Source organism: Pteropus vampyrus, unplaced genomic scaffold (genome assembly GCF_000151845.1).
Source record: "Pteropus vampyrus isolate Shadow unplaced genomic scaffold, Pvam_2.0 Scaffold64, whole genome shotgun sequence".
NCBI lineage: Eukaryota > Metazoa > Chordata > Mammalia > Chiroptera > Pteropodidae > Pteropus > Pteropus vampyrus.
In genome coordinates this window covers 7509567-7531026 of record NW_011888845.1, presented here as the reverse complement: position 1 = coordinate 7531026, position 21460 = coordinate 7509567, and the positions used below count along the sequence as shown (strand labels likewise).

Genomic DNA, 21460 nt, shown 5'->3' with positions numbered 1-21460 from the left:
TATTGTGCTTTACAGATGCTGCAGTTTTTACAACTTGAAGGCAAGATCCTCTACCAGCAAAAAAGATTATGAATCCCTTTATTTTGAGACTCACCTTATTCTAGTAGTCTCGAACCAAACCTCTAATATTCCAGAGTATGCCTGTGTACACCCCTTAAAAACATCTGAAATAATTAGTGGCAAAAGATATGAAAAGCATGTGTGAGTAATTTTAGAAATTCCTGACTACTGACAAAAAGTGAAGCAAGGTATTTCATAGTCCAAGAAAGCTTTGTCAACATCCTTGGGGAAGAAGTTATGTAAATAATTTATAAAGAACAAAAAAATAAACTAAACAAGGATATCCAAGAGTAATTTTTACAATCAGGGATTTTTGCCTCTGATTTTAAAAGCTTGCTTGTTCGTATAAGCTGTGACTCTACTGCACACATTATCAGAGAGAATTTAAGTAATTTTCCTAAAGTTACAGTAGATATATGCCAGAACCAAGATCAATTCCAAAACACATGTTCTCAGCTACATTGCTATTCTGCCTCCTGAGATGATCCTAAAATTTGGAGGGTTGCCAAGCTTAGCTGTTCCAGGAAGTACATTTTTTAATTAGTGGTATGTAAAGGAATCTTCTGATCATCTTTATCTACATCCCTTGCTCCTTCTAAGTATTCATCCTTTTCCTGACTCTGCCCCTTTCCAGTTCCAAGACCACTAGAAAGTAAAATACTTGGATATTACCATTAGTTAGTAGCATATAACTATCTACCACCCACCTATACTGCCCCTGCCTGGCCTTTACTTATGATTCGGTAAGACTAGGAGTTATATTTGAAATATTAGAAAGCAGGATAGTGACACTGAGAATCTTCAAAAGAAAAGAGGCTTCTAATATAAGGTATTTGCTTCTTTATATATTGTATAAGCTAATAGCTTTAAGTATTGCTGTGGATGAATGACCACCTTTGTCAGCTAGCACAATTTAAAATTGGGCCCTAAAGACCTAATAATTCTTATTTACTTTAAATAAAGCTGATAGCATGAGGCGATTCCAGTATAATTTTATTTTAAATGTATTTAGGTGGTTATCCATAGTTGACAATGACAAATGAGCACAACTTAAGGCTCTTTTCATATGCATTGATCCATGCTTAAAAGGCTGATATAGCTCTTATTGCAATATGTTGTGAATCTGAGAAACAATGGACGAATTCATGATGAGTCAGTTACCTGAATGTAGCAAAATACAACATTAGGTCTTTTTCTGATGAACGTGAGAATAAACACTATCACTACTATAAAGACTAAAAACACCTCTGATAGAATTACTGTAATTTTCTTCACTTAGAGAAATTCCATGCCACATGACTTGGGGGTCCTACTTGTAGTGCCAGAGATTCGTTTAGATAGAGGAGAGATAACAAGCAAGTTGCATAAGTTATTATTACTTCCATGAGTCTAGCAAGAAAAAGAAACAGCATTAGGAATAATTGATAGTGAAGGGATGAGGGAGATAAAATGAGATGGACTGGGAAGAATTTAATGACTCTTTGTGGCTTTACATCTGTCACAGTTTTTGTGCTACATTAAAGTTTCATTATTTTCACATTTCATGTTTTCATATTTTTCCATCCCCTTCTTTCTGCTAAATTTACCAAGTAATACAATGTAGATAATGGAGAGCTATTTCTGCAAATGTCATCAAATCTGTTACTGGAAATGAATAAAATGTTTCACTGATGCATTTCTTTCAAAATACATTTTCAATTAGCAGTAGAGGATTTGTGTACAAAACATGCTCTTTAAAAAATTACATAAAAAATAGACCATGGTATGAAAAAAAACCTAAAATCATGAATATTTGTATTTTTGTTCAATTTCAGTGGGTCAAATGTTAGTGGCCACCTGCTTTTACAAACTTTTATTTTCTTGCAATATTTGGTGTTTAACTAGAAATGCATTCTACCTCAGCTCCTTGATCTTTTGCTTACCAGGATACACTTTAAATAGTAATCTCTATTATCTTACCAATGAGGTAAAGATATTTTATGTGTGACTATCTGAAGGCATTGATGGAAATGATTTTCATAACCCTGTATTAGCATAATTATCATTTTGAAGTTATTTTTCATCCAAAGTTATGAAAGAAGCCATGATTCTATTTTGTGTCCATGGCTGAATTATTTTGCAACCTCTTTTAATAACTTGTGTTTTTGGTGCTTTAATTGGCTGGAGTGGAAGTGAAAATTTTTAAAGGCGTGTGTGTTCCATGGATGTGTGGAGGAGGCCTTTAACTCAGGATGCCACTATTTCAGCTAAACACTGAACCGCTGGGTCAGTGCTGCAGAAAAACAGTGAGGGCAAGGATCCAAGTCATTATTCACTGTGCATTTCTTTCTCTCCCTATATTGCCTTGCACACAATCATGCTTAGTTTTAGAAATCATGTAGGACTGAGTGTCTTCAGGTAAGTATAGTCTGTTTAATGCATCTTCATTTTCTCCTCCTGTCTAGTGTAGGAAATATGCTTATTCAATGCTTGTTAAATGTGTTTATGAATACATGTTTTCAATTTAACTGTTTGCCTGTCTTCGTGCAAAATATATCTAAAATAGCACCAGCCGCACAATGTGCGTGTTGTTGTTGCTAGTAAAAATGTAAGAATTTCCCTAATTCCACTGCCATTTATATTACTGAACTAGATAACATCTCTTCCTTAGTTATCCATTTGTTGTGGTATGAGAGATGGAGATACAGTCTCATGGAGCTTATTTTTGAAAAAAGCCATGAAATTCTCATTGAAATTGAACTTGTCTTCTTTAGAAAATATTGTCGCATTAATATCATCACTTTTTAGTATATTGCAATTTGGGGGGGTAGCTTTTCATTTAGAGATCATTCTCATTTTTTGGATTGCAATAATATTTTGTAATAAGTAATATTAATTGTTAGTATCCACTGTATCTCCATTGAGAAAAACTCAATGTTAGAAAATGCTGCATTTATGATTATAGATGAACAAGTTAAAGAACAATTAAGAATGGGAATACTTTCACTGACATCTATTTGAAGTTTCGTGTATGATATGAGAAAGAATACTATATAATATCATGACAGTTTGCTGTATTCTTATGCTAAAGTTCATTCAGCAAACATTACAACATTTCTATGTGCCACTTAAGTTCTTTGCAAGAAAATTAAACCATGGCTAGAGCTGCCACAGTTATAGTGTGTAACCTGTGGCTACCATCTTCACATACAATAGGCATAGTCCTGTGTACCTGGCCTTGAACTTTCCAGGCAGCTCTTGTAAAATGTAAAGAGATGTAGGCTCCAAGCTGGTCAACCTGGGTTCAACTGCAGACTCATACTCTTTGCAGGTCTATGGTTTTGATTAAATTCGTTTTCTTTCATGAGTCTCAATTTTCTCTTATGTCATAAACAGACAAACATGCTTATCCGAGGGTTGTGTGAGATAATGCATGAAAAGCATCTGTAAACTCTAGAGTTTCCCAAATTTCCAAAAATATTGGAATAATTATAAAATGTGTAGACAGTTATTATTATGGAGTAAATGAAAAGCATTTTCAATAAAAATGTCATGCCAGCAGAGACCATTCCGGAATGTCTTACCCAGGGCTCCTTTGAAAGCTGGACTCAGATCTTTGATTGACAGTAGCGTGCTTGGAGTACTACATGGCCCTGCTTCAGTGCTCCTACTGTGTTTTCACACAGCTTGCTCATTGTTAATTAAACTGAGCCAAGAGTGTCAGCATTTATTAGGCTGGACTCTGGACAAACATGTGAAAGCATGTTTGAAAGCAAAAAAGAACTGTGAAAGCAAAAAAGAATTTAAAGTTCATGAAAGGTTATTGAAAATACATAGGCTTTGAGGTTTACATACCTTGCCTTCTTGTATATTATAATTTAAAATAGGCATCCGTACCCAAACAAAGAAAATGCAAAATATTGTCCAGCTTTGTTAATGCTGATGCATGCGTGGGCCTTTCGGTGCCATTGAAGCATTTAGATTTTTATTCCCAAGAGGCCTGCAGTCTTTACTCAGCTGGAACAAGTGGGAAAGGATCTCATAGATAACAATGTTATAGCCAGAATGTCTAGAGTCATTTTCATCTAGATGATGTGTTTTATTTTACTTTACACCTTTAAAATGGAAAGAAAGAAAGAAAAAAAGAGACTTGTTCCCTTTTTTTTTTTGAGTAGCATAGTTCATATCTTGAAAAGCTATTGATAGACTCCCATTTCTTTGACATATTTAACCAGAAGGGGCCCTTGATGATGAGCTATCATTTACAGATACTTTTAAAGGCAGGAGTTAATGGAAGTGAGAATAAAAGGAGAAATTATTTCTATTCTTTACTATGCCTTCCAGTTAAAAGATTTTTAGCCTCATCCAAAGGAAACCTGCCTTATTCACCTGCCTAGTGATTATCGATGAATACTGACATATCTTTACCACACGAGCATTAAGGTGTCCTGTTGTCTTTTTTTTTTTTTTAATCTCACGAACACTTCTGTTTTGAGTCATTAAAGTCAGATCTAAAAGGTTTTCTCCTACTCTTCTTTAAATGAGAGCATAGTCCATTTTAAGGAGCCTGTGTAGAAATGAATTGTACTTTGGTGCTTCCCTAATAACCACAAGAAAAAAAAGGAGAATTTCCTTGGAATTAGAGAGGAATGTACTCACATTTACCAGACATTTATGTGGAACCGAATGTTTTTTAAACAGATTCAGACCAGTCAGTGACGCAGAAGCATATCCCAGTATGTCTGAAGTTATGGTCAGGGAATCTTGACTGTGCTATCATGTGAAGGAATTACTATCAGGTATACATTTTTCCCTGTCAGTAGCCCCAATTTGTACACATTTCATGCTTATTTTGTAGAAGTTTTGTTTAGTATATAAAGGGTATTTTAAAAAATATTAGATTGCAGTATTGTAAATCAGAATTCTAATGAATGAATTGGTACACTGAATGACATTAAAAACAACCTTCTTTACATCATAGAAATAAACACTACATAATTATTTTACAGTTTTTGCTTAATTTTATCACAAATCAAGTCGAGGCAATACTCTTATATTTAGCTTCCTGCCATACATAGATCAGACATGAGATCAATGCTTTTCAATGTTTCTAATTTTCAAAGTGGCTAAAACTTTATTTTTCATTGTAATAATTTTTAGTTACTCAGCCTATTTATAACAACTAAAGAGAAATAAAATGGATTGTATGAAGAGACATTCATTAACGGGCAGGTATATGGGGATTAGAAAAGTCTGTCTGAATCACAAGGCAGGGGTGGCATTTAGTATCCAGGTCCGCTTCCAGACTAAATTAGCAAAGGCTGCAGTGAAGTTAAAGCCTGCTGGTTGCAAAATTGGAAATTGGTTTCCTGGGGCTCTCTGTACACTCTTCATTACTTTACTCAATCATGGTTCATTAGCAAGTTAACAGACAGAAGACCAATGCACGTTGGGTTATATGCAGAGCCAATCCTTCCATCTCCTTGAGCATCACTTAAAACTTGAATGTCACAGCAGATTAGACATTGCATCAAGCCGCATTTTCATACAATGCTGTACATGGTCAGCCCACAGATCATATCTACTTAACCTCTAAATATTGCTGGGTGTTTTTATTTTATCATGCATTTCACAAGGTAGCGAAGGTTTTAATTCAAAGTGACTCTGATGGAACAAATAAAAAATCTCAAAAGGCATCCGAAAAAGAAACTACTTGGAGAAACTCAGTTAAGAGATTCGACTAAAGTAGATTTAATGGTTCCTATTAACTTGAATCCAATTCACTGGAGGGGAAAAAATCCATAGAGACATTAGGGCACATAAATGTGCTTCTGAAAATGGTTGGACAAACTGTCGCCTTGGCTCATGAAATAATTTCACTCAACCTAAGCAAATGGCTTCGTCTCTCAGACCAAAACAATTCATTTTATGCACTCATATTACAAGGAAGCATTTTGGTAGTCTGTGACTCATGGAAATCACTAACTAGGAAATGTACAGAGCTCCCCTAGGACCCACTAGAAGTTATGGTCTATTTCTATTTTGGTCTGATAAGTATTTGTTTGTATTACTCAAATGATCTGTTACTAGTTTCTGTCTAAATTGTCTTTTACTCAAATCTTATGTGTATTTCATATTTCAAGAGTGTTTTATATTCAGGGAGTAGGCCTAACTATCAGATTAAATAAAGTAGGATGGATATTCAATTTAAGAAATATTGGGTTTACAAGACAAGGATGCCCACTCTCACTACTTTTATTTAGCATAGTGCTAGAAGTCTTGGCCAGAGCAATTAGGCAAGAAAAAGAAGGTAAACACATCTAAATTGGAAAGGAAGAAGTAAAACTCTCTCTATGTACAGATAACATGATATTTTACATAGAAACCCCCAAAGACTCCAACAGTTAAACAACTGTTAGAATTAATAAACAAATTCAGTAAAGTTGCAAGATACAGAAACAATATACAAAAATCTTATATTTCTATACACCAATAACAAACTTATCAGAAAGAGAAATTAAGAAAACAATCCCATTTATAATTGCATCAAAGAGAATAAAATGCCTAGGAATAAACTTAACCAAGGAGATAAAGACCTGTACACTGAAAACTGGAAGACATTGATGAAAGAGATTGAAGAAGACACAATTAAATTGAAAGATATTCTGTGCTACGGCTTCGAAGAATTAATTTTGTTAAACTGTCCATACCACCCAAAGCAATTAGATGCAGTGCAGTCCCTTTCAAGATTCAAATGGAATTTTCACAGAAATAGAATGAACAATTCAAAAATTTGTATAAACTACAAATGATTTTGAGTAGCCAAAGCAATCTTGAGAAAGAGCAAAACTAGAGGCATCATACTTCCTGATTTCAAACTGTTACAAAACTATGGCAATCAAAACAGCATGTCACTGGCATGAAAACAGAAACCTAGATCAATGGAACATAATAGCCCAGAAATAAACCCACACATATGTAGTCAATAAATTTATGACAAGAGCCAAAAATATGCAATGTGGAAAGGATTGTTTCATCAATAAATGATATTGGGAAAACTGGACCCCTATCTTATACCATTCAAAAAAATCAACTCCAAATGGATTAAAGACTTGAATTTATGACCTGAATCCATAAAATTTCTAGAAGAAAACATAGGTACTAAGCTCCATTGCATTGGACTTGGTGATGATTTTTTGGATTTGACACCAGAGGAAAGGCAACAAAAGCAAAAATAAATTAACGGGTCTATATCATACTAAGATGCTTCTGCACAACAAAAGAAACCATCAACAAAATGAAAAGGCAACCTGCCGAATGGGAGAAAATATTTGCAAATCATATATCTGATAAGGAGTTAATATCCAAAATATATAAAAAACTCATACAACTTAATAGCTAAAAACCAATCTGATTTTAAAATGGGCAGAATGATTTGAATAGACATTTTTCCAAAGAATTTATACAAATAGCCAATAGGTACATGAGAAGGTACTCAATATCACTAATCATCAGGGAAATACAAATCAAACTCACAATGAGATATCACCTTACATCTGTTAGAATGGCTGTCATCAAATAAATACACAAGAAATAGCAAGTACGGGTGAGGATGTGGAGAAAAGAGAACCCTTGTGCACTGTTGATGGGAATGTAAATTGGTGCACCTGCTATGCATGGAGGTTCCTAAAACAATTAAAAATAGAACTACCATATGATCCAGCAATCTCACTTCTGGGTATATATCCAAAGGAAATGAAAACAGGATATTGGAGAAAATCTGTACTCTCATGTTTGTTGCAGTATTATTTACAATAGCCAAAATGTGGAAACAGCTTAAGTGTCCATGCCCATCAATTAATGAATGGATAAATAAAATGTGATATTAACCATGAAAATGAAGAAAATCCTACTATTTGTTACAATGTGGATGGACTGTAAGGGCATTATGCTAATTGAAATAAGTTAGAGAAAGACAAATTTTGTATTATATCTCTTATATATAACTTGTAAAAAAAAATCAAATCTGATTATAGGTGATCATGCTGTATTGTATAATTGAAATTTACTAAGAACATAGAACTTAAATGCTTTCACCAAAACAAACAGATAAGGTGATATTTGTATTAATTAACTAGATGATGGGAATCCTTTCACAGAGCATATCAAATCACTGCAATGTACACTTTAAATATCTTATGATTTTATTTGTGAGGAAAAAATGAAGGATTGGGTTTGCTAGAAAGAAAGAGAAAAAACACCTAGGGTAGACTGTACATTATTTAAAAGGATCATTATCCAACAATAAGTAACAAATCAAAAATGGTATTTTATTTAACACTAATTTTTCATAGGAAAAAACATTACAGTGATTTATGTTGGCTTAAATTCTGTCCTTAGAGAGGGTTTTCCTTTTTTTTTTTTTCCAGTTCTAGGTTTCTTGCATTTATTTAAAAATTTTTAGGTCAGCCCTTCCTATATCATTTTCTCATTTGTTTTTATATAAAAGTAGACTTTTATGAAATACAGCCTACATACAGACAGGTGAAGACCCAGCTGTCTGATCATCACACTTTAACATTGCCTAATAGATCCAAATGTATTGATTAGAATGAGAGGCTCACCATGATTTTTAAAATTGCTAATAAAATTTGATTCAGTAATAAGCAGTCGAACTATATGTTTATTTATATTTAGACTACAGAATTTCGTCAACATTTATTCCTTCTTGACACTAATAAATGGATGAAACAGGTCCTTTTGTAGAAACTTACTCTGTAGAGAAACCCTATGGTAAGGCAAAAAAATCACTCTATCTTTGGCTTCCGAAAAATTAGACTAATTCTGGTTTAAACTACAGAGAACAGATATGGTGCAGAAAGAGTCCATGTTTGCAAAATATTTGGGAGTCTGAGAGTCTGCAAGCCAATTTGGGCTGTCAGGCCTCTTTTGGTTTATGCCTAGAGGGACTCTAATGGCCTCAATAGCCCCAGTTTTAGGAAAATGATACAGAATTCAGGAGGAAGAGAGATTTGAACTGGTCTCAAGACCTGCATTACTGGATGTATTTGCTTTATTTTTTCGGCCTTAACTCTAAGAAAGATGCTACTTCATACATTGACTTTGTGTGTGTGATCAGTATGTAACAACTTGTTCTCAACCATGTTCCTTTCCTTCATACTCTTTCTCTGAGGTAATACAGCATCACTGTAGTATATCTTGAAACTATTCCCAAATAGTAAAACAAACAAAACTAATATTAAAAAACTCCTTTGCATAAATCAGACTGACTTTTTAAAATTTATGCCATTGGCACTATTAGATCATAAGCTCTTAGCAAGCAAGGGTGATGTAAGCTTTAATTAACTTTTGTTCACTGTGATGTGATTAAACCTTAATATATATTGACTGTTTTTACCCATTAATATATTTGTTTACTCAAATGCATTATGTTCCTTCTTATTACCTTTATAAAATAGGAAAGGAGTAGCAGTCAATAGAAAAGCATTTTTTCTTACACTTATTTTTTTGAAGAATTCTGATTATATGAGTATTTTCTCTCTCCTTTTCCATCCTTAGGCACAGAAAAATATTTTCTTTATTAGCAAAGATATTACTCTGTTATTTTCAACAGGTTTATCTTTCCAGTTGCCTTTTGGTTAACTACTCTGTTTACGCTCATTTCAAGAATTATCGTTCTTCTCATTCTCGTATGCACAGTCCTTACCTTATAACTCAATGCCTGAGGGAGTTGAAGAGTATCGATGTCATTGTCTGAAGTTTCTCAACATAATAAATTTATCAGTGTGTACATCCCCTATTTGTGAGGCTCCAACACACTTTGATGGATTCTGACCTAATTTCTTCAGTGACACCTAACCTGCGGAGAAATATTTTTCCCTTGTTTCCTGAGAACAGCTACCTAATGAAACAATTAATCACCATCCAAAATCAAACGCAAAACTTTCAATTAACAAGAAATGGAAATTATAGGTGTTATACCCTGAGTAGAAACGTGAGTGAGGTAGAGAACTAGTCAAACTCACTGCATGGACATTGGGGAATCATTAACTCAAAGAAGAATCAAGCTGGCATTCAGAGTAAAGTCTGGACTTAAATCATCAGGTTAGAACACAGAATAGATTGAGAAATTCTTCATATTTGGCCTTCCCAGGGTAAGAGGCAGAATGAGATGGGAAATTCTACATATATAGCAACCTTTCTTTGTTTTAAGAGAGCCCTTGTGTCAAGATTCATGTGGTTTAAAACAGTGAGTTTTATCATAATCTCTGAGCTTTCTGAGTCTCATAAGTAGTTTCTTTTTCATCATTATAGAAAGGCGTCTGTTAATTGTTTCAACTCCCTAATGACAAAACTCTCTGTAGAAGGTTTGAGATGGTCCTTTGTGTCATAGTGTTCTTTTAGAATCAGGTAGGGGAAACTCAAGACCAAGAGGCAGAAACAGAATACAGGGAGAGCAAGGCCTGCTGAGGATGGTGTCTTGTGAAGGTAGTAGATAGTAGATAGGAGGTAGGAATGGGTCACACGTAAAAAATTCAGTTTCAGACATAAGAGTGGAACTAAAAATCATATACTATGGACTTGGTTTATTGGGGGCTGAAAGATTTTGGCAAGTGCACTGGACTAGGACTTAAGGACCGAGTTCTGGGTTTGGTCTTGCCACAAATTATTTGTGTGACTTTAGGCATATCACTTAACTTTTCTGGCTATCAGTTTCGTCATTGGTAAAAATAAATGGAAGCACCAAATAATTTCTAAATTCCATTACAGTTTTAAAATCTATGAGTCTACGGTATGTCTCATTCTGAGCCAACATACTGTCACAAGGAATGAGGCTGCTTAGAGAACATTAGAATTAAGTTGAAAATGAACTCACTAGATCAATCCTTTTGACACTGATGGTTACTTAGCAATTTAAAAACCATAGTTAGCAAATGAATTCATGAGAAATGTAAAGAGAACACTCACCAAATACACTCTATTAAGTAACACTTTCTATTTTATGTGTTGACAGTAACTATAGATTAGAAAACAAGTAACTTGTATATTTGAAAATTATTTAACAGAAGAATGCACCAATTTCATTTGCTTACTATGTTTAAAAAGCTATACTTGCACATAAAAATCCTTAGAACAAAAACCCTAAAAACTTTTCATTTTACCTTTATTTGCAAAGGAAATTATATTGAAATATTGAAATTCTCTTGAAAGTGAATATGGTGCATGTTCCTCCACCTTGGAAGGTGTGTTGGAATGCAGACTTTAGACGCAAATCTCTTGGGTATTTTGACAAAATATGAATAGAGAGAAAACAGAAATTACTCAGAGGAAAAATTGAAAGCCAGCTTGTACCTATACAGCACTGAGGTGGCAGAAACAGCTGCACAGCAACTTAATCCTTGTGACAAGCCCCAAACTCGACAAAACGGCTGGCACTGTCTGATGAAATTGCCAAAGAGCAAGATGCCACAGCTGGGAACATTATCCTTGTGTTTCAGATGAAATTGATACAGCAAATGACACTCCATTGTTAACTCCTTGGTATCTGTATAAGCTTTCTACAAAGAATGAAATCTGTTATGAAGGATAAGTTGCAGATGGTAATGGGGAGGGATGAATGGCAAGGATAACAATTTTATTAGAAAAAGAAAGTGAAAAAGAGACTGTGAATATTGTTCAAAGAGTGAAAAATAGAAAATAAGGATTGATTTTTAAATGACAAACTATAGCAGGATAGAAGAGTTGTGACAGCATCAGGTTGACGAATGCCCTAAATATTATAAGACTATTCTCTAAAGTAGGTAGTAGTATTTTTGACAGACAATGAGGAAAACAACAGGGAGAGTATTTGAAGTAGAAAAGATGATGATGAATTCTTTCCTGATAACATTCTAAATTATCCATAAATGTTAACTGAACATGTACAATGTGTGTGACCCTGTGTTAACAACTACATGGATCTCAATAGTCAATAGTACACAATAACATAGTCTACAGTATGGTCTATACACAGTGTATAATAAATATTGTATTATTTATGTACAATATATAAGACCCTGTGTAATGATAGTTTGAGTATAATCTAGTCTATAATTATAGTATAGTCTGTGCGGTAGACAGAATAGCACCCTCAAAGCCCCCCAAGATATTCAAGCTATAATTTTCGGAGCCTTTGAATATATTACCTTACATTGTAAAAGAGACTGCAGATGCAATTAAAGGTATTGGATTTGAGATAGGGAGTTATCCAGGATTATTTGGGTGGTTTCAATCTAATTACATCAGTACTTTAATGCAGACAATTTTTCTGGCTGAATCAGAGAGATGAGATAGAAGGAAGAGAGTTTGATGCATGAGAAAGATTCAGTTCATCGTGGCTGGCTTTGAAGTTGGAGGAAGGGGGCTGTAAGTCAAAGAATGTGAGTGGCCTGCAGAAGCTGGGAATGGCCTTTAGCAAGGATCTCAGTCCTACAACCACAAGAAACTGAATTCTGTCAACTGAATGAACAAGGAAACGAGTTCTTCTCTATAGGTTCCAGAAAGGAATGCAGCCATGAAAACACCTTGATTTTTTCCTGATGAGACCTGTGTAATACATCTGACTATCTGATAGGACTATAAGATGATAGATTTGTATTGTTTTAGGCTTCCAAGTTTGTGATAATTTGCTACAGGAGCAATAAAAAACAAGCACAATATATAAGTTATTATGTGCATAAGTTAAAAATAAAAGGGTGGAAACAGCAATATAGTTATGTGCCACTTAATGATAGGAGTATGTTCTGAGAAATGCATTATTAGACAATTTCATCATAAGTGTACTTACAGAAACCTAGATGGTATAGTCTACCACATGCCTAGGCTATATGGTATAGCCTGTTGCTCCTAGGCATGTTACTGTACAAAATAACACAAGATTAAATCAAGCACAAGAGAAAATGGTGCAGTCAAGAGATTTGGTAAACACAAGATGTATGAGACTGCTGCTGGTATAACAGGGCATACTGTATTACAGCAAAGTTTTTTTTATATATAAATAAAAAGTAATATACATTTAAAAGTATAGTACAGGTATAGTTTGTTTTGTTATGCTTTGCTTTATTGCATGCCACAGATTTTGCATTTTTTACAAATTGAAGGCACGACTTTCCATCAGCAAAAAGATTATGACTCACTTTATTGTGATACTCGCTTCATTGCAGTGGTCTGGAGCTGAACCCGCAGTATCTCCAAGGTATGCCTGTCTAGGAAATACATAAACCAGTGTCGTTTATTATCATCATCAAGTATTATGTACTGTACATAATTTTATGTGCTATACTTTTACATTTCTGGCAGCACTGTTGGTTTCTTAACTCCAGCATTACCACAAACATACAAGTAATATGTTGTGCTATGATGTTAGGATGACTATGACATCACTAGGAGATGGGAATTTTTGAGCTTCATTATAATCTTATGGGACCACTGTTGTATATTTGGTCTGCTGTTGACCAAAATGTTGTACATGACTGTAAATAGTGGTGTTGAAATGATTAAGTCTTTGCTTGTCTACTGAATTAGTAGTTAAAATGAAGGCAACTTATTTGAGATCATATAGGACTCAGTGAGACTGAGAAGATTTTATGGAAAACATTAAATACAGACTTGGAAAGATATATAGGCTTTATTGAGAAGATGTCTATGAAAATTATGTGTGGGAGAATGATAAAAGAATACTTTTATTTGCAGGAAAAGTATGAGATGTTTTGTGGGGAAAGTGGGTGAGAGCAGCCTAAGTTGTTTTATATATGGAAATCATAGGATAGTAAGGAAAAGTGGATTTGTGATGGATTGTAGAAAGTGTTTGGGCTTTCTTTTAATTCAGGAAAGAAACATTTTACTTTTCAAGATTGCATGTAAATGTACCTGAGTCACAGAAAATATAGACTTAGGTATTTTAACTGTACCATGGTGTTTCAGCATTATTAGAGATGAGTAATAGCTTATTTTTTGCTAATATTAAATAAATATCAAGGTGTCATTATGACTGCTGCATTTATTCTCTTACCCCATTTTTGCACTTGTTATGGCCATTGCCTGGATTTCTGTCTTTCTTATGCTCATGGGAACTTCTTTAAAAGATCACTTAAAGTTTGTATCTAGGCAGAGCTAACCCCTTCCGAATTCGTGCTTCCATTTTATGTTGTATGTGCCTGTATTATAGCTCTTGCTATTGCCATGTTTTAATTATTTGTGCACATATCTATCTCCTGAACTCATCTCTATTTCCCTTTGAGTTCAACAAAAAACATAATAGCTATTATTATTTAAACAATTATTAAAGTACTTTATTACATTATTTCATTTATTCCTTACAACTCTTTGAAGCAGTGTTTTTTAAGACTTTCTTTTTTTAGAGTGGTTTTAGGTTCATAGCAAAATTAAGAGGAAAGTACCAAGAGTTCTCATATATTCTCTGCCTCTGCAAATGAATGGCTTCCCTCTTAATCAGCATCCCTGCCAGAGTGGTACATTTGTTACAATTGATGAAGCTACATTGGCACATTATAATCACCCAAAGTCCATGGTTTGCCTTCGCATTCAGTGTTGATATACATTCCACGGATTTTGATAAATTTATAATAACATGTATCCATCATTATAGTATCATGCCGCTCTAAAAATCCTCTGTGCTACGCTTATTTATCCCTTCCTCCCTCCCCTAACCCCTGGTAACTATTGATCTTTTTACTGTTTCTATGGTTTTGCCTTTTCCAGAATGTCATATAGTTGCAACCATATAGTATTTAACCTTTTCAGCAATTATACTCCTTAGTATTTACCTCAAAGAGTTAAAAACTATCCACACAAAAATCCACGTACGAATGTTTGTAGTTGCTTTATTTGTAATTGCTAAAATTGGAAGTCGCCAAGATGCCCTTCCCTGGGCGAGTGTTTAAGTAAACTGTGGTACATCGGACAATGGTTGTTCAGCATGAAAAAACAAGGAGGAATATTAAATGCATATTAGTAAGTGAAAACACGAAGCAAGATTAAAATTTTTTTCATTCATTTTTAAATCAAAGTAATGAATATTGTAAAAAAATTTTTTTTGATCGCATATGTTATATAAAAATGCAATAGTGCCCCCACCCGTATTCCACCCCACAGTCCTATACTCATGATACCTCTTAAACTATTTCTGCTTTTAGGTCCTTTTAAGGGCTGCCCGCATATAGCTAAATAATGTGCTTTTAACTCTATTTCTTAATTGATCAACTTTAAACCTTGGTTATTGGTTCTATGTTATGAAAGATGTAGATTGTTAACTTTCTAACTTAACATCATTTGTTAATACTTCTATTATCTGTTCTAAAACAAGTAGCCAACATCTTCATACCTGTTTAGAGGAGATGAAAATATGAGTGTCCCGCCCTTCCCTCTACCTTCTCTCCACCCTTCCACCTTCCAGCTAGTTAGCTACATTTCACTTCTTCAGTGAGCTCTCCTCTCTCTTTTAGAAATTGAAAAAATATCATTGAGTAGAAATAATTCAGTCGAATGACTGGAAAATCAAGTTGGAAGAATTCTCCCAGAAAGTAAGTAAAAAGGCATAGACAGTAAAAGTGAAATAAAACAAATCACATAGTGGCTAATTCAGGCAGTCTTTTATTTAACCAATTGGAATCTAGAAAGAGGTATTAGAGAAAATAAGCCTACCATATTTAATTCATAGATTTATTCCTGAAAGCCAGTAACCATAAATAGTGATTGCATTATTTAGACTATAAGTATTATTCACTGGAGAAACAGTTCTTCCTTGAAGTGACTCATGTCTTAACTGTTGAAGAATGATATTGCTAGCATTGAGGTGAAATGAGCCATCATTATATTCTTAAGGTCTTTTATTATTTTTTCTAATTTTTAATTTTTTAAGTTTTGTTGATGAGTAATCGACAAATATAATTGTATATGTTTGAAGTGTATAGTGTGATAATTTGTTATGCGCATATATTATGGAATGATTACTAAGATCAAGATAATTAACACTTTTAGCATCTCACATAGTATCAATATAGTTAACTCTTTAAAACAATATTTTTGTATGTATGTGATGAGAATGTTTAACATCTACTCTGAATTTATTTCAAGTATACGATGCCATGTTGTTAACTATAGTTCCTTTATTTTTAAACCATTGCAGTCATGCTAGCAATTGCAAGGATTTCCCTTTTGTTTCCTGCAGTCACACTCCTAGAGACTTTTAACTTCTTGCTCAGGTCAGCTTGGTTGCTCAGCGACTCTTAGCTTCTTGGTTGTTATCTAGAACTTCCCCCATGGCTCCCAGGGTTGAGTCCACTCTTTCTAGGATTCATATCTTGCATTTGTTTGGTTTACTTCTTCCTTTTGCTAAATGACTTCAAGTAACTTCCTAAGGAAGGATAGTGGGTGGGGAATGGAGCAGGGGATTAGAGTGGAAAGTCAGTATTCTTGAGTTCCTGCATTGTTGAAATGTCTTTATTTTTCACTTAATTCCATGTAGACACCTGCATATTTAATTCTAGGCCCCAATTTAATTTTTCTCAGAACTTGAAAACTATTGCCTCATTGTTATCTGGGATCCAGTTTACTAATGAGGTATATTATGCCAAAATGATATCGATTTCTTTGTAGCAGCTATTTTCCTCTCTCCTTGAAAGCATTTAAGATTTTTCTCTTTATCTTAGAGGTTCTAAAATGTTATGGAGACACACCTAGATGTGGACTTTTTATCAGTCATTGCTCTGGAAGTCTTTTCTGTCTAAAGACAGCATTTCTTTAACTCTTTTATTATTTCTTCCTTTCCTTTATTTACTTCCTGTCTTTCTTTTCATTCCTATTTATGGGTACCTATTGGTTAAAAGTTAAATGATGCCAAGAGAAAAACTCAAAAGAAAACAGTAAAAAAGGTTTAAGATTAAAGTAAGGATGGGCAAAGATTTATTGGGGAAAATAACAAAAATAAGGCAAATGTAACTTTAATTTCAAGCAAAGTAAAATTAAAATATAATATTTATAAAGAGCATAATGCACAATAAAATTATGGGTCACATATTTAAATGCACAGGAAAAGATATAATTTTATACATTTAAAAGTTCAAACTATTAGATATAAAAGGAGAAATCAAAAACAGTTATTGTGAGAAACAGCATATAGTTTATTGAGCATAAAACTATACTTAGGCTAAGAGTTTTACATGCATTAATATTTAATCCTCCAGTAGTGCTGAGGCAGATACTATTTTTCTCATTTTATAGGTAAGAAAACTTAGTATTAGTTGTTTTATGTAACAGGCCAAGGGTTAAACAACTAAGAAGTAGTAGAGATGGATTTCAAACACAAATTTATATGATTCTGGAGCCTGGGTTCTAATATTCTGCATTTTGCCTTTTCTCACTCCCTTCCACAGATGAAGCAAACAAAACTCAATAACATAAAGACTATGAATGGTGATGGTTTAATTTAAAAGACATATGTGTCAAACTTTCAACTAAATGTAGTGCTAATACAGCTAGATTATTTCGTCACAGTTACTCCTGTACTGAAAAGTTCTATGAGTATTGATAAATGCACAGTAGCATGTATCTACCACCACAATACCATACAGAAAAGTTTCATAACCCAAAAAGTCCCCTGTGCTTTCACTGGTTGACCCTCCCTGTTCCCCAAGCCCTTGGCAACCACCAATGTGTTTTCTGTCTCGACAATTTTGTCTTTTTCAGAATTTCATATAAACGATATCATGCAGGGTATATCCTTCTGAAACTTCCTTCTTTCATTTAAATAATATGCATTTAAGCAGTAGCATATAACATTTATCCATGTTCTTTCATAGATTAACAGCTTATTTTTTTTGCTCACTGAATAATTAATTATCCATAGTGTGGATGTGCCATGATTTGTTTATTCATTTGCCCATTGAAGACCATCTTGGTTGCTTCCAATTTTGGGTGTATTTTGATTTTTAAAGGTTAACAGTGAATATTCACATTCTTAGGTACTAGGTGGAATACATGAAGGACTTGTCATAACATACTATCTTTCACTAATGTATTTAACTTTTCGAATTACAGATGAAAAATGACTCTAGTCATTCAATACACATTTTAAAGATGCAATAAATCATGCTATGTAAGAATGAAAATAAAAAAAACTGAACATTCAGGTAAAGAAATTATAAACGGAAGTAAGCCAATGGAAAGATGAAGAAAGGGTATGATAAAAACAAATACAAATACACATATTATTAAATTGGAAAATACGAAATAGTAGAAATTATAAATGATTTCATGAGTTTTTTGCTTGGAATAAATCTTATAACATACGCACAACTTCAGCATGTTTGATAAAGAAAAAGGATAAAATTCCTCAAGTACATAATATTCGAATGAAAAAGAAGACATATGCTATGTAAATGGTATACAAAATGCTATACATTTCCAAGATAAATTTTATAGTCAAAAGACTACTAATATCTGACATAGGTCTTCTCCCAACTATAGACTAATCTCATTGATTTTTTGAAAAAATCTTTAAAAATTTGCTAACAAATTGACTTCAGCTGGCTATTAAAAGAAATGGACACAACTTAATATGTTTTCTCCTGGCAATACAAGTCACATGTGGGATATGAAACTGAAAGCAACAAATGAACAAGACAAACAAACAGACAACAGTTTAGTGGTTACCAAAGAGAAAGGGGGAGTGGAGAATGAAATGAGAGTAAAGGGAATCAAATACATGGTGACAGAAGGAGATTTGACGTTGGGTGATGAATATACAATGCAATATATAGATGATATATTATAGAATTGTACACTGGAAACCTGTATAATTTTATTAATTAATGTTTCCCTAATAAATTTAATTAAAAATTATTAAACAATAAAATAATACATCATTTCAACATGTTAGAGGAGAAAAATTATAATTTTAAAAGGTTACTCTTAAAGGTATTAATTAATAATAATTGCTAACTTCATTAGGTTATAATTTCTAATTTTCATTCAATGTTTAAACTGTGCCAGGCGCCATTCCAAATACTCTATACGTATTAACTCATTGAATTCTCACAAACTCATCAAAAATATGTACTGCTATTATCCTTTTACCAGTTTTGCAAGAACCAAAGAAACCAAGGCAGAGAGAAGTTAACTTACCTAAGGTTGCATAACTAAGAAATAGTAAAGCCAGGAAATATGACTCCAGAATTATGCTCTTAGCTACTGGCATACAGATTCACAGAATCTATTTCTGATTAAAAACAATAATGATGAGAACCACAGAGGAACAACCACTCCAACGAATTCACCAACCACTCACTACTAGTATCATAACATGAAATTAGGAGTAGAAATATAGAGAAGCTGTTTTAACCAAAAAATGAACATCATAGTAAACAAACACCAAAAACAGCAAGGCAAGTATGCCCTCTACTCATATTATTTTATGCTTTTCCAGAAATTCTAGGCAATTCACTGAAAAGTAAAGTAGTATATCTTTTTGGAAAATAAAACCTTTAATTATCATCATTTACATATGATTTAATAGTCTAAGAAACCAAGAGAATGCTCGGAAAATCTATTTGAAATAATAAGAAAGATCAATAAATTATCCAGATGGAAAAAAATGCAAAAAGTTAATTTTTTTGTTATTCGACAATTTTACTGGAAGCAAAAAGTCCATTCCCAATAGCTAACAAATTATAAACTGCCTAAAAATAATATATTATGACCAAAATAAAGCCAGCTACAAAACATTGCTGAAATATCTGAAAATAAGATGTGAAATGCATAATGATGGCTGGAAAGACTAAATATCATAAATTTTTCCAGTGGTATACTGGTAAACTGGCTTTCTGTGAGGTCAGAGTGGGGGAGTCTGTGATTTGTAGCATTTGCAGATTTTCATGGTGTAAAAACTGCCAACTCCCATCATGGCTGATTTCAAGATACTAAGAGTTTAAAACCACCTGGCAAAATTCCTGACTTATTTAACAATTGGCTTTCTCGAGCTGTAAGAGCTGCCTACAGAACATAGCTGACTTAATCCCAATTTAATTTGTATGTTTAATGTAATTACATTATAAGCCCCATTGTTAACGGTTTTTTGAAACTAAACAAGGTAATTTTAAAATTGATATGAATTTCATTTTGGAAAATAAAAGGATACTAGCCCATACAATTTTGTAAAAGCAGTAAGCAGGGCATGTATTACTATATAGGAAAGCAGGTTATAAAACTGTAGTAAAAAGCAATGTGCTGTAGGCACAAAAAACAACAGAACCATGGCTCACAATAGGCAAGGATTAGATTCCATTATATGTAAAAAATCATTGTGTAATAATATCTAGCTTTACTTTTAGTTGTAGAAATGCAAATTCATAAAATGAGGTACCGGTTTTTTATAATTTCACAAATGAGCAAAGTTTTGTGTTAATGCTCTGTTAGAGATGATGTGGTAAAATCAGTAGTTGTACAGTCTATGAGATTGTTAAATTTTTTTTGCATACTTCCTGGAAATCAATTTATTAATACATATGAAAAACTTTAAAGAATCCGTACCATAATACAGTCTATCTTCTTTTTAAATATATTTTTAGTTTAGTGAAAAATTGGGTACAACCTAAATATCTCTCCTTACTTGGGATCTTTTTTGCCTTATGAATCTGAAACTCACGATAACTAGCTTAAGGAATGAGGGGTGGTGATTTGTACAGGCATTCATAGATATTTAATGGAACCCCAAAGTAGGAAATACAAGTGATTCCATGAGAACCCAAACAGAAAACTAAAAAGAGTCTTTTATATCCAGGATAGCAATGTTTTTCATATCTGTCTTTAATGCTCTGTGATCTCTTGTCTTTGCCTGGCTTTGTGGGGCTATAAAGTAATTTTTGTGTTTCTACAGTTAGGGATTTTTTCTGAGCCAATTTTAGTGAAACCTGGAGCTGGCTAAAAGAGTAATTAGTAGAAGGCAATTTATACCTGTGAACTCCAGAGAGATTTACCTAACTCTGGATTTTCAGAGATAAGGTGTGATCTGGAATGTGGAGACATCCCTAGGTTGTAAAGCTGAAGACAGTGGTTTTATTTTTCCTCTGGATAAATTTATTTGTATCCCAAAGGGTTAGAATGGGAACCCAGGATCCTTTTCAAAGAGCAAAGGCTTATTCCTCTCTATCTGGGGGGAAGGGACAATATGTATTTCACACTTGGATTTATTGTTTTGGCTTCTTTGCTTATAATACAGACCACCATATTTATGTAGTGTAACACTGAGCTTTCATCTTATTGCCCTAAGTAATAGAGGCACAGGGGAATCACAAGGTTATTTGTTGTAAATTAAGTAATAACTAAAATGTTCTATTCCAGAAAA

General features: G+C 33.4%; 1 pseudogene; it reads left to right on the top strand.

Annotated features, from left to right (window-relative positions):
- The window catches only part of LOC111740484, a 79518-nt pseudogene that overhangs the window by 55916 nt on the left and 2142 nt on the right, over positions 1–21460 (top strand).